Genomic DNA, 14,277 nt, shown 5'->3' on the forward strand with positions numbered 1-14,277 from the left:
CTTTTGATAAATATAATGGAAAAATAATAATACTTATTATTATTATTATTTAGAAAGCATATTCATTTTGTAGTTTTATTATGATAATTATGTGTCAAAGAGCATAAAAACATAATAGTTAAATATCTGTAATGTATATCGGTTATTGGACACATTACAAATCAACTTTGAATAAATATAATGAAAATAAAAAGAATATAACATTATTCAGAAGGCATATTATTTATGTTGTTGTATTATGATAATTATGTGTCAAAAAGCAGAAAAAGCAATAGTTAAAAATCTGTAATGCATATCGGTTATTGGACACATCACAACTCAACTTTGAATAAATATAATGGAAATAATAACGATAATAATAATAATATTCATAAAGTATATTCATTTTGTAGTTGTATTATGATAATTATATGTCAAAAGTAGAGAAAAATAATAATAGTTAAAAATCTGTAATGCATATCGGTTATTGGACAAATCACAATCAACTTTGATTAAATATAATGGAAATAATAATAATAATAATATTCACAAAGCATGTTCATTTTGTAGTTGTATTATGATAATTACAAGTCAAAAGTGGAAAAAAAAATAATAGTTAAACATCTGTAATGCATATCGGTTATTGAACACATCACAAATCAACTTAATTAATAAAATGAAAATAAAAATAATATAACTATTCAAAAGGCATATTATTTTTGTTGTTGTATTATGATAATTATGTGTCAAAAAACAGGAAAAAAACAATAGTTAAAAATCTGTAATGCATATCGGTTATTGGACACATCACAAATCAACTTTGAATAAATATAATGGAAATAATAATAATCATTTTATTTTATTCAGAAGGCATATTAATTTTGTAGTTGTATTAGGATAATTATGTGTCAAAAAGCAGAAAAAAACAGTAAAATATCTGTAATGCATATCGGTTATTGGACACATCACAAATCAACTTTGATTAAATATAATGGAAATAATAATAATAATATTCACAAAGCATATTAATTTTGTAGGTGTATTATGATAATTATATGTCAAAAGTAGAAAAAAAACAATAGTTAAAAATCTGCAATGCATATCGGTTATTGGACACATCAGAAATCAACTTTGAATAAAAATAATGGAAAATAATATTTATTATATTTTATTCAGAAGGCATATTAATTTTTTAGTTGTATTAGGATAATTATGTGTCAAAAAGCAGAAAAAAACAGTAAAAAATCTGTAATGCATATCGGTTATTGGACACATCACAAATCAACTTTGATTAAATATAATGGAAATAATAATAATAATAATATTCACAAAGCATATTAATTTTGTAGTTGTATTATGATAATTATATGTCAAAAGTAGAAAAAAAACAATAGTTAAAAATCTGTATTGCATATCGGTTATTGGACACATCACAAATCAACTGTGATTAAATATAATGGAAATAATAATAATAATAATATTCACAAATCATATTAATTTTGTAGTTGTATTATGATAATTATATATCAAAAGTAGAAAAAAAACAATAGTTAAAAATCTGTAATGCATATCGGTTATTTGACACATCACAAATCAAATTTGAATAAATATAATGGAAATAATAATAATCATTTTATTTTATTCAGAAGGCATATTAATTTTGTAGCTGTATTATGATAATTATGTGTCAAAAAGTAGAATAAAATAATAGTTGAATAAAATAATATCTGTAATGCAAATCGGTTATTAGACACATCAGAAATCAACTTTGAATAAGTATAATGGAAATAAAAATAATCATTTTATTTTATTCAGAAAGCATATTAATTTTGTAGTTGTATTATGATAATTATGTGTAAAAAAGTAGAATAAAATAATAATAGATGAATAATATCTGTAATGCACATCGGTTATTGGATATCAAAAACAATCTGTAGGCTTGCTTTCGTCGTCAAAAAGCACTATCGTGTGATCTCGAAGTTGAACTCAGACCAACACTGCAGCATAAGCATCCAGATCGTTTAAGATGATGAAAGCCCTATACATCATAACAAGATCATATCTAAGTTGTTAGAAGACCCTTTAAGTAAACAGAACATTAATGTTGTGATAACTCTTATCGAATGAATTAGTCTCAATCGGCTGTCAAATCTTCTGCATGAAAACGCTTCATTTACTTTACAGACCAGGTTTCCTTGGTCAGTTGTGCGCTATGTCCATTCTTGTTGATCGCGCGCACGCACTGACACTTGCAGATGTAGGTACGAAGGCGCTTGTGCGCTTTCACTTTTGCGACGCATCAAATGATGCTCGACAAAAGACGCTTTAGAACTTCAATGCGAATGCAAGCCCCGTATCGCTTCGCTTACCTGATGCGCCTTACAATGTGGATATTCAATCGACCCTCGTATTAAACAAGGGGTCTCTGAGGAGGGTATTCCGTGGTCCTCTTATGTGGCAGGGGAGCCTGGAATACTATTTATCATTGGCGTCCTCACGAGATCCTCATATTCCCCATTTAGAGCCAGTGGAACGCGTGCGGCGAATGCACAAGCCTCTTGTTTTTCCTCTGTTTTCCCTTCTCACCCTCTCACACATGCATCGACACGCACAGCACACACGCCCCAATGGGCTCTCCACGCGTAAACGCCATGAGGAGCATCCCTGACTCCAATGCGCATTTCCTCGCTCCTATACGCGCGGCTTATTTCAGTGCGCGCAAACCAGCGCAGTTCTCACGGCACAGAAAAATTAAGGTTTGGCCAGCAGAAAGGCTGTTTAACTCACATTGCCAACGGACGCTAGATACAGGTGGTTTTGCAAATCTCCGACGTCTTCTTCCAAAAGTGCGGAGCGAGGAATATTTCAAAAGAACAAGTGCGTCTCGCGCTCGTATGGCGGCATCTTGTCTTCATATTGAGCTTCGCGGCAGCAGCAGCAGCAAAGATTCCAGCGTTCGCGCGCTGCGGTTGTCATGGTGTCAGACTGAGGGATGCTGCTGTGGCGCTTGATTCGTGACATCACACAGCCGTTAGAATTGCTACAAGTTTTCTTTTATTGGTTAACACTCACGGGGTTTCATTTCTTATCATTTAACTCTTAAATGTTGGAGATGATTTCACTGCCATATTCTAAACATCCTTGGAATGATTCTGCTACAGGAGTAGAACATCTAAAAATCCGTCATTCCATAATCCTTATGCATTTTCTTCTGTCAAACACGAAAGGAAATGTTCTGAAGAATGTTTTTGCTGCTTTTTTCCATTCCACAAAAGCATGTCATAACTAGGGGCTTATAACCAGTCAAATGAGCACCAAAAAGTAGTTCTTATTTACATTGTTCCATGACAATTAAAGCCCTACACTCAAAAAAAAAAAAAAAAAAGGTTCTATATGGCACCAAAAATGGTTATTCGTCGTAATCATAGAGGAACCACTTTTGGTGCTATATAGCACCATATCTTAACATGTTCTGTATGGTAGCGGTGCTATATAGCACCTAAGTCAAAGAACCGGTGAATTACCTCTGAAGAACCGCTGAAGAACCACTGAAGCACCAAAATTGGTGCTATAGCACTTAAAAAGGTTCCCCTATGATTACCAGCCAAGAACCATTTTTGGTGCCATATAGAACCTTTTTGTGTGTGTGTGTATAGACTATAAAAAATATAATTAGACTACAAAAAGACTCTAAAATACTACATGATAACTGTAAGTTACCTTACCATATATGGTAAAAATATTTTACATATGTAAATGTACTGTAAAATAATGCATTATTTAAAGAAGTCTATAAGTTTTTGTTGCCATCTGCAATTGCACACAGTAAATTCCCCGGTGTTGAATTAACACCGCTCGGTGTTCATATGGGAACCACCAGCAGGGTGTTAAAGTAACACTGAAGCAGTGTTAGAGTTAATAAGATACTTAAGTGATTAATTGAGTGAAGATTGTTTGATTATTGAAGACACCTGATGATAATGAGCAGAATCGCTGAAGGAAAGAGAAACACAAGAACTACAACCGACTTCAGCCACATCTTTAGATGAAATCAACTGAAGACATTAAATCTCTCTTATTACAAACCAGATTGACTGTATTTATGTCATTTGTCTACAGTTCTTTTTGAGAATTAACAGAGGTTTAGAGGATGATGTTTTATGGGAAATGTTGGGTTAATGGTTACCATTATGGAGATCAGTGTTTATTTTAGTTGGGCAGTTTGACTTGGCATTTTATGTCAGTTTGTGGTCTTTGTAACAGTGCTTACTGGAACACATACTTTGTTGCAAAGAAAGCCATAAACATAAATTATCAGGTGATATAGTTACCATCATAAATATATTTTTTCAGAAAAGTGGTTAATAGAAATGTTAATACAATTTGTTTTAATAGATTTCCACCATAAATGCTTCATTTCCACAGATCAGTCATCCTAAATTTTGACTTTTAAATACATTTAAGGGAGAAAAAATGTTTGTGCACACAGACCTCAAGAATCATCATATGAATCTCAACAATGGTGACATGCTGCAATGCATGCTGGGACTCATGATTGTTTTACTATGTGATTATATATCCCAGCATGTATTGCAGCATGAAGCATGTCACCGTCATTGAGATTAATATGCTGATTCTTGATGTTTGTGTGGGTGTGCGTAAAGTGTTTTTCTTCACAATGTATTTAAACAACAAAATTCAGAATATTTGATATCTGGCAAGGAAGGATTGCTGGTAAAAATCTACTAATAACAATTTGATTAATTTTATTTTTTATGTGTCAATTATCAGTCTCCTTTATGATGTTGAAAGATATATCATATAACCGTCTTTGTTTATGATTTCTTTTGCAAAATAAATTATGTGTTTTTAGTAAACACTGTTACAAAGACCATAAACTGACATCAAAAGCCAAGAGTCCAACTGCCCAACTAAATGAAACACTGATCACCATAATGGTGACCATATATTTTCAATAAAACATCAACATCTAAACCTCTGTTAATTCTCAATAAGAACTTCTGTAGATGTCAGAAATAAAGTCAGTGAGGTTTGTAGAGATGTAATGTCTTTTCAGTTGATTTCATCTAAAGCTGTGGCTGAAGTCGGTTGTAGTTCTTGTGTTTCTCTTTCCTTCAGTGATTCTGCTCATTATCATCAGGTGTCTTCATTAATCAAACAATCATCACTCAATTAATCACTTAAGTATCTTATTAACTCTAACACTGCTTCAGTGTTACTTTAACACTCTGCTGGTGGTTCCCATATGAACACTGAGCGGTGTTAATTCAACACCGGGGAATTTACTGTGCAGTTATTTGCAAAATTATCATCTTTACGCAGGTTGTGCATCACCGTGGCTCCTTAGCGCAGATGAATCTAATGTTTTGAGGAGTTTGTGTGGCTACTGTACTTCGGATTCACAGATTCTACATCTTGGAAGTATGACCAAAATAAGAATTTTCTCATCTGAACAATATCTGCCACTTTTGTTCTGACCAACTGAGAAAAAAAGCCATTACAATAAATCGCGCTACCAACGGTGATTGAATCTAATGATCGCTTATCTCATATCACATCAAACCGTGCAAATAATTATTAATGTTATACTTTGTTCTCAAATTGGTAATTCTAACAATATCAGCATGTGTGTATTAGCATTATCTGTAGATTTCAATTTCTGTACAGTCTAATCTTTTGCTCTTGACTATGGGTGAATCTCCAGTTGTCACTGATGATTGTTGTTTGGATCTTTCAGGATTACAATCCATCATCAAAATGATAAATTTAATTATTCCAGCTGCTGTGAGAAAAGGTTATAAATGATCGGCCACCTGCAGCATCCTCACATAGTAATAATTTGTTACATTTATATGGCGCTTTTCTAGGCACTCAAAGCGCTTTACATAGAAGGGGGGAATCTCCTCATCCACCACCAATGTGCAGCATCCACCTGGATGATGCGACGGCAGCCATATTGCGCCAAAACGCCCACCACACACCAGCTGATTGGTGGAAAGGAGACAGAGTGATTAAGCCAATCGTGTATATATATATATATATATGGGGATGATTAGGAGGCCATGATGGACAGGGGCCAATGGGCAAATTTGGCCAGGATGCCGGGGTTACACCCCTACTCTTTATCGAAGGACATCCTGGGATTTTTTAATGACCACAGAGAGTCACATGCGATATAGTCTACTAGCCGGACTCCTTCTTTATGTATACTTCCGCATTTTTTGTATTCCTGCAGACGGACCCACAGAGGGTTATTAACAGAACAGTTATTGTAAGGGTTTATGAATGGAAATTGTTTTGTACTAAATGCACTTCTTAAATAGCTCTGATCTATTGAAAAAAATTTACACTATGGCAATAGCTTTCTTACCTGTACACGATTAAATCAAGGCGGTATTTGACCGTGGATGGAAAACATGCCCAATGCATTATGGGTGTTGAAATTGTCCTACATATTTGGCAAAATGGAAGACAACAGCCCTTTTTCTGACTCCTTCTTTATGTATACAGATGTGACATAATGATGCAAAGACAAGTGGTGGCAACATGTCCTCAAACCAATACACCTATAGGTTGTTTGTCACTTCCCTGAAATACGACCCATATGAGCGTTTACTAAAGTTGTGCCCCTATCGACAACAGGACACTTTCATTTTAATGCTTTGTATCCTTTTATTTGTGTCATATTTTGGGTTTTGTGTAGCTCAATTGATAGAGCATTGCGGAAGTACAACATCATGTAATCATGTGATCATGCAATCGTAGGTTCGATTCCAGGGATCACATGTGCTCATAAAGTGTATATGCACTATAAATCACTGGATAGGTTTAGGGGTGGGGTGTGTGTAGTTGTTAAAGCTACACTGTGTGATATTTTCCCCCATCTAGTGGTGAAAAGGTATATGACCATCCAGTGAATTTTAGTTTCTGTTCCTCTCAATTCCGATTTCGTTTCAACTCCTACGGTGGCCGATTTAGTCCAAGATTAAAATGGCTTCCAGTTCGACCTCGTCCACATTCACTTTAACGTTAGCACTGCAGTGCGCTCTGTATAACAATTGTTAATATGCCGATCAGACCTGATACATATTTCCATCAACATACATTACAAGCAAATATTTTTTATAAACGAATAAACATTGTTGATAACAAAATAACTGAATGATTATTCAAATAGGTGAGCATTACGCTATTGTATGTTGACACAAAAATACTTCTGAGGTGACATCAACTGAATTACGAGATGACACACTCTGAAACACATCTACAATGACAATAACTATTATTACTTACGGAGTTATTAACGCACAGAAATACCACACAAGGAAAAACAGACTTTTGAGGAATAAACAAGCCAGGAAAACTCCCTATAACTCTATTACTGGAGCAGCTGAGATGAAAACTCTGCACAGGCACCAGACAAGTCTGAACAAGTTGACGAACACATGCGCGAGGCAGGGAATTTTTTACAGTGCCATCGAGTATTAAAACCGGTTAAAACGCGAAAGGCGAAGCTTGAATTTACGGGTATGTCCCTCTTTGGCTAATGTACTTTCAAGATGGAGGGGCAACATGGCGACCACCGTTAGATCCCATTACCTTATGTATTTTCAATGGCATATTATAAACTTACGAGAATACTTTATTACTTGAAAGAAGTAAATATACATTAATGAGCACATATATTTTTGAAAGAACTAAGTGTTTTTAGCTAAGAATAGACTAAAAAAGTTACACAGTGTAGCTTTAATAAAAAAATGTTTTTGCTAAATGGAAATATGACAAAAAAAAGTTCACACATTGCATTTAAATGAACACGCATTTTGATTGGTAACGATAGTCATTTCATGACGACAGACGTAATTTTCACGCCAGCTAGAGGACGCATGACTTAAAAACGTAAATAAAGGTCGTAATAAGGTGCTTGAAAAACCACCTAGAGTCGTTTTTTTTTTTTTTGGGAGGACAGTGGCGGAAAGCTACCATTACCACTTAAATTATAACACATTATTACAAGCTTACCGTTGTGAATCGGGCTAAGGAGATAGTTGTGAACACTGGCTGGTTATATACTTGCTCAAAAATTTATTGTGGATTTTTTTACCTAAAAAAGTTACAGACTGCAGTTTTAAATAACTATGATACTTTTGAAGGAATCGTTAACCCCCAAAAAAAGAACATTCTGTAATCAGAATTTCTTGTGTGGGGTGCTTTGCAAAATGTTTTCTGCTCTTTTTCATTCAATGTATAGTAAGGAGATGTCAAACTCCAAAAAGGATAAAATTGTACCATAATAGAAGTCCATATGACTTGTGCTATATTCTAAGAATTCAGAATTCATATTGTTATTCACACAAAATTCTGCTGTAAGATCTGCAAATTCAGACTTGCTGAATTGTGATCACACTGTTTGAATATGGGATGAATGCCAATAAGGCATGGCTGCCGTCTACAAATGATGTTTACTGCTAAATATCTCCACTTTGACTTGCCTGTAATTGGGAGTGGAATCAGAGAAGTGGCAGCACCGGTTCTCACTCTCTAAATGTGTGAGTCAGTGATGGGTTTGGACAGAGCTTTGGAAATTTATGTCCCTGGGTATTGACTGGTGGTTCTTCTAGCCGCCTCGAGGCATAGATGGGATTCACAATAGTCATTTTGCCCTTAATAGCTGAAGACCTGAACACAAGAGAAACATTACACTGTCCCCCTGTGATCTTACACTCATCACCATTAAATAATCATTAAATACACACCTCCTCTCAGCTCAATCCATCATCAAAGGAACATTTCCCTAATCTTGTCAGATGAATGGGCTCTGTTCCCTCCACAAGATCTACATCTTTCTCTCGAATTGACATCTTACTTTAAAGTCCTGAAAACACTATAGGCTACAAGAAGTACACTCCTAAAAATAAAGGTTTCAAAGGTATTTTTTCACATAGATGAACTATATATGGTTCCCCCTAATAATTTTTTAATGAACAGTTCTTATAATAACCTTTTTTTTTCTTTGTGTGAAGAACATTTTAATAATCTGAAGAACCTATAAAGAATAACTCCATGGATGTTAAAGGTTCTTCATGGAACCCCATATGCCAATAAAGAACAAAATGTAACTGCACGTTTATTTGTCAGAAAAAGTTTTGACAGCTCCGGGGCTTTATACTTCCGCATTTTTTGTATTCCCGCCCATTTACAGTCGGACCGACAGAGGGTTATTAACAGAACAGTTATTGTAAGATTTTATCAATGGAAATGTTTTGTATTAAATCCACTTCTACACTATGGCAATAAGGGTTTTGCTTCATGGGGTTGGGCGGAACTGATAGAATGGCCGTTTCTTTCAGTTTTTTCCCCTCTTGTCTCATAAAACACTGTGTCCGTGCCGTGGTCATCTAGTTTAAAATGTTGACTTCAAATGGATTTTTTTTTTCATATTTTCCATCCGGGCGTTCTCTCTATTTATGATTCTTTGCAGCCTTTTAGCCACTGCCTACAACGCACTGGATCCTTCACTTGAAACTGAAAGTAACTCGCTCCCGCTAAATGTGTACTCTTTGAATTCTTGTACCCAGGAACAATAGTACAAGACGACATCGTCATGAATAATGTTTGCTAAGAAGTGTTTCCTATTAAATCAAGGCGATATTTGACAGTGGATGGAAAACATGCCCAATGCATTATGGGTGTTGAAATTGTCCTACATATTTGGCAAAATGGAAGACAACAGGCCTTTCTCTCTGTTTTCTCTAGTCAGGTAGCACGATAAAAAAAATTCAATTATTCAATTATATTATTATAATTATTATTATCAATTATTGTATAGGCAGCCAAGTTTTATAGAAAGCCCATTTTGACAGAGGTGGCTGGTGAAGTAATACCACTTTAAGAGTGTAGTGGCAAAAGCAACGCATTAGCCATACTCTTTTCCGACATTTTTTCCCTATCCGTTACAATTAACAAAAAAATTAAGCTGCAAAAATCGCCTACACTGGGATTGGATTCAGAACGATGATCAAAACACAGATGGAGTATGTCGAGTCCATCAACACCCCCAAAGCTTCACAATCCTATAACTGGCCCTGGTTCGACATTTCATTCGGTAACATTATAGGCACTTTTTATTTAAAGTGATGTTTTATTAATACATTTCGGGAGGAGCACGTTCAGATAATTAAACACGAGTGGAGCACATTAAGTTAATCATTTTAATCAACGATAAGAAGTGTATAAATATATACTGCAGATTTACCTTCTCAGGGCTGCCAACTTACGAGATTTGGTGGGGCCAAAAAAATAAGAAAAAATTAATAAAAAGAATAATAATAATATATATATATACACACACACACACACACACACACACACACACACACACACACATCACAGAAAACACTCTCTCTGCATCAGCATTTGAATGGGGTAGTATTGTTTTTTTGTTGTTGATTTCTTTTTTGCCTTTGATAGATAGGCAAGGCAAGGCAAGTTTATTTGTATAGCACATTTCATACACAGTGGCAATTCAAAGTGCTTTTCACAGAAATGAAGTTAAAATATTCATAAGTGAATAAAATAAAAATAAAAATATATATAGTATAACAGTTATAATAGGAATGAAAAGAAAATAATTGTAAGAATTATAAGAAGATACGTATAAGTTGATCATTAATTCTGTCTATTAAGACAAAATGCATCTGACGCTTTGTATATACAGTATATCCTATAGACACACACACACACACACACACAATTTTAAAGCACTATGTAGAGGCATGATTTTGTCTAAATAGAACAAATTGATTATACATCAACCTACAGCATACTTTTACAGGGAAGAAAAAGGAAAAAATCTGTCAGTCCTGTCTGTTGCTCTTCTGTCTGTTGTGCGGCTATTTTTTGCTGTGGCTGATCTAAAAATAAAAAAACAGTGTTGTAGTTAAAGTAGTTACAGTAAGTTACATTCAAGTTACCCTTTTGAATAAGTTACTATCAAAAAGTAGCACATTGAAACTACTTTTTTCTCTTTTTTTTTACAATGAGATTGTTACAAATAACTGAATAATTGTAAATGAAGAATGTAATAATATTTGGGGTTTCAAGCAACATATGTCATTAAATGCAATGTAATTATGATTTTAAAGAGTATGGGGTGAATTCAGGGTTATTGGGACACTTTTTTCCCAGTCATTTCAATAGCAAAAACTGTCAGAATCATTACACACAATACTCAAATATAGCCTATATCTCAAACTGGCTTTCAAAGTGCAAAATGGCTACAAATGTAACATCAGTGCAAAAACAAAATGTATGCAACTTAAATGAAATTCTCAGGAGTCAGGATTAGTCTAAAAATGCAGGTTAAACTCACAGCACATGCAGTGATGAAGCGCGAACAGAAACGCTCTGAGACGCCAGTCATGAGCTGCTCGCGTGAACAGTGCAAATTGCTTGACAATTTATTTTCGTTACGAATTGTTTCATTTAAAAGTGGACATTTAAGTCCCCATGTCATGAAAACAAGATAGCCTACTGCTTCTAACCACAGGTCGAGAGCTGTCATTCCAATCACTCAACTTTGCGATGCTGTTTGCGAACGTTTGTTGGAACTATGTTTCGGGAAACACCGACTCGCTTTACTACGCTTATAACGACGGAACTTGCGACCATAGCTAACGCCGCTTTCGGGAAATGAACACCCCTGAGCGTCACAGCGCTCCGCTTTGCTCATTACAGGCTCATTCTCATCAGAACAACCCACACCGGATATGTAGCTTTCGGTCGTGCTACACCGTATTTGCACATTGATCTTAAACCCCCTCCCCGAAAGCAAAACTAATCGATCACGAGTGGCTCAACAGGTAGATCTATAGATAAGCTCATCTTTCAGGCATTTCACCGACCGGGTTGACACTTCAGCGTGAGAAATCGGGGGTGTGGCGTGTGGGCGTGTGAAACCAATCAAATGCGTGTGTCTCACGGCCAATGCCGAGAGTTGGCTGCTCTGCCTTCTTTTCGTTGACAGTTTTTTAGCATCCCTCCACCACCCTATCTACTCGTTTTTTTCAACTCTTATTAGACGTCAACACAATCCATAATACAATGCAGTCTAGTTCTAGACTATCTCTATCAATGGGGGATACTCTGGGTTCGGGCCAAAATTCCCAGCCCAGAGCCCTCCCCCGGACAGCACGCCAAATACGCATACTCTTTACTCTATTTAATTTGATGTGTGAACTCGTGAATGCTGTTTAATGTTGATGATTGCGTTATTTTGCATGCATCTGCTTACATGCTATCACTTGTTTTTGCTTCTTCTTTACTTGTGTTTTGATCAGGAGATTCAGTACTCTTTCAGAAGTTGTTTCATAGAGCCTCCTAGCGTATAAAACTAGCCAAGTTTCCATTCACTTTTTTCCACTGTTTTGTTATCGACAAAGTGAATATGACAGCAATTTGCTGTCTCCAGCCTGTTTCCATCCAATTGGTCTTTTACCGATAAAATGGTGTGCGTAAAGAAAAAAAAGTCTAGCTTATGATGCCATAATTCTAAAATTCGTTTAGAGCTTTTTGGATTCGCCTTTATTTATTTATTTATTTAGTTTTGAGATAGAACTGTTTTACATATTAATAAATTGTAGGCTAGGCCTATTTATAAAATAACTGTATTAACAAGTGTCATGTTTGTGATTTGTCAAGTAGCCAGATCCTGCACATCGTGATTTTATTCATTTTGTTTATTCGGATACAGACGTAATAGCCTATGCTGTGTATTTTACCTTTCTTTTTATCAGTAGGCCTATTGGAAACTCCAACAGCCTTCCTTCATTTGACAGATGCCACATTTTTATTTTTGATGAGCTACTGTGATTTTCAAGGCGTTATATTTTTCTCATCCATTTTGAAACAAAACGTATATATTATTAAACTGTAGGCCCTATACAAAAAAAAATGTTTCCAAACTAGTTTTTGCGACATTTGAAGTAGGCCTATCGACATACAATTTATGTGCTAAAGTTAAACTGAAAAAGATTGTGTCGACATTTGCAAAAAATTATCGATAATTGCCATTTCCATCAGCTATACCAGTAAATGTTTTGATGCGCTAAACCTTTTTTTCGCACAAATATCCTTGGATGGAATCCAACCCGGACGGTACTCCGGACGGTTGTCTCATAAATGACGGAAATTTCCGTCAATGGAAGAGAAAGAATTCATATAAACTATAGTTTAGTATCAGAAAGTATATAGTATGCCAACAATTAGCTGTTTTGATTTTTGTGGTGATTTCAGGTTTTAATAACTGCATTCAGCCTAGGCAAATCCTGACCCACATAATGAAATGCATTAATGCAAAATATAAAAACAGTTTAAGTGTAAGCAAAATCCAAACCATGACTGAAAAACAAATGTGTGTTACTGAGAGGCAAGATATAGCTGCTCCGGCTTACCGCGAAACTTGTTTCTATGAAACTGTGCTCTGTAATGCAGGGATTATTTCTACATTTAGTTGTATTTTTTTTCCAAGACAAATTTTGCTGTTTGATGCAGTACTTAATTTGATGAAAGGGATTTGTTTTACCCAAGTTGAAAAATGATTTTGCAATGGACTCTGAGCTGAGGAGCACTTTGAAATCCTGGTGAATGTTTATTACTGAAATGAAAACATTAGCACACTTATCTATAAATGTCCACATGTATCAAGTTGTTTCTGCCTAGTTTTCTCTGTCTATTCAAGTAATAATAAATTATACATTTGGCTCCTCTCTCCACAAAGGAATAGGCCATTCTTCCTCCTTACAGCGACTGCAAGCCATTCTCCAATCAGAATAAATTTACTGAGGTTTCATTATCCATCAATGTCGGAAACTATCAGTTCAGTATGTCAGTTCTATCAGACCTCAGCATATATTATTCACTGTGTTCATTGAATATTTTTTTTAATTCATTTATTTTATGCATTAGCATCAGTGATAAGGAAGTGAACTTGCAGTGTCCCTGAGAAGACACTAAAGGCATTCTTAATAATGCCTGAATCTCATCCCCAGTGTTGGGGAAAGTTACTTTTAATACATATTGCGTTAGGGGAGAGTGGGGTAAGATGGGCCAGTTTGTAAGTTGACCCACCCCCTTTATCTTGGCAACTGTACACTTTTATTGTCATGTGAACATATATTGTGGATCCTCCCATCATTTCTGCCAGACTGTGAACAGGAGAAGCAAATGGGAGGAGTGGAAGGGTGTACACCCATTTACTTTAAAAAAACCATACATCAA

The sequence above is a fragment of the Gobio gobio genome, assembly GCF_949357685.1.
Source record: "Gobio gobio genome assembly, chromosome: 3".
In the NCBI taxonomy this organism is placed as follows: Eukaryota; Metazoa; Chordata; class Actinopteri; order Cypriniformes; family Gobionidae; genus Gobio; species Gobio gobio.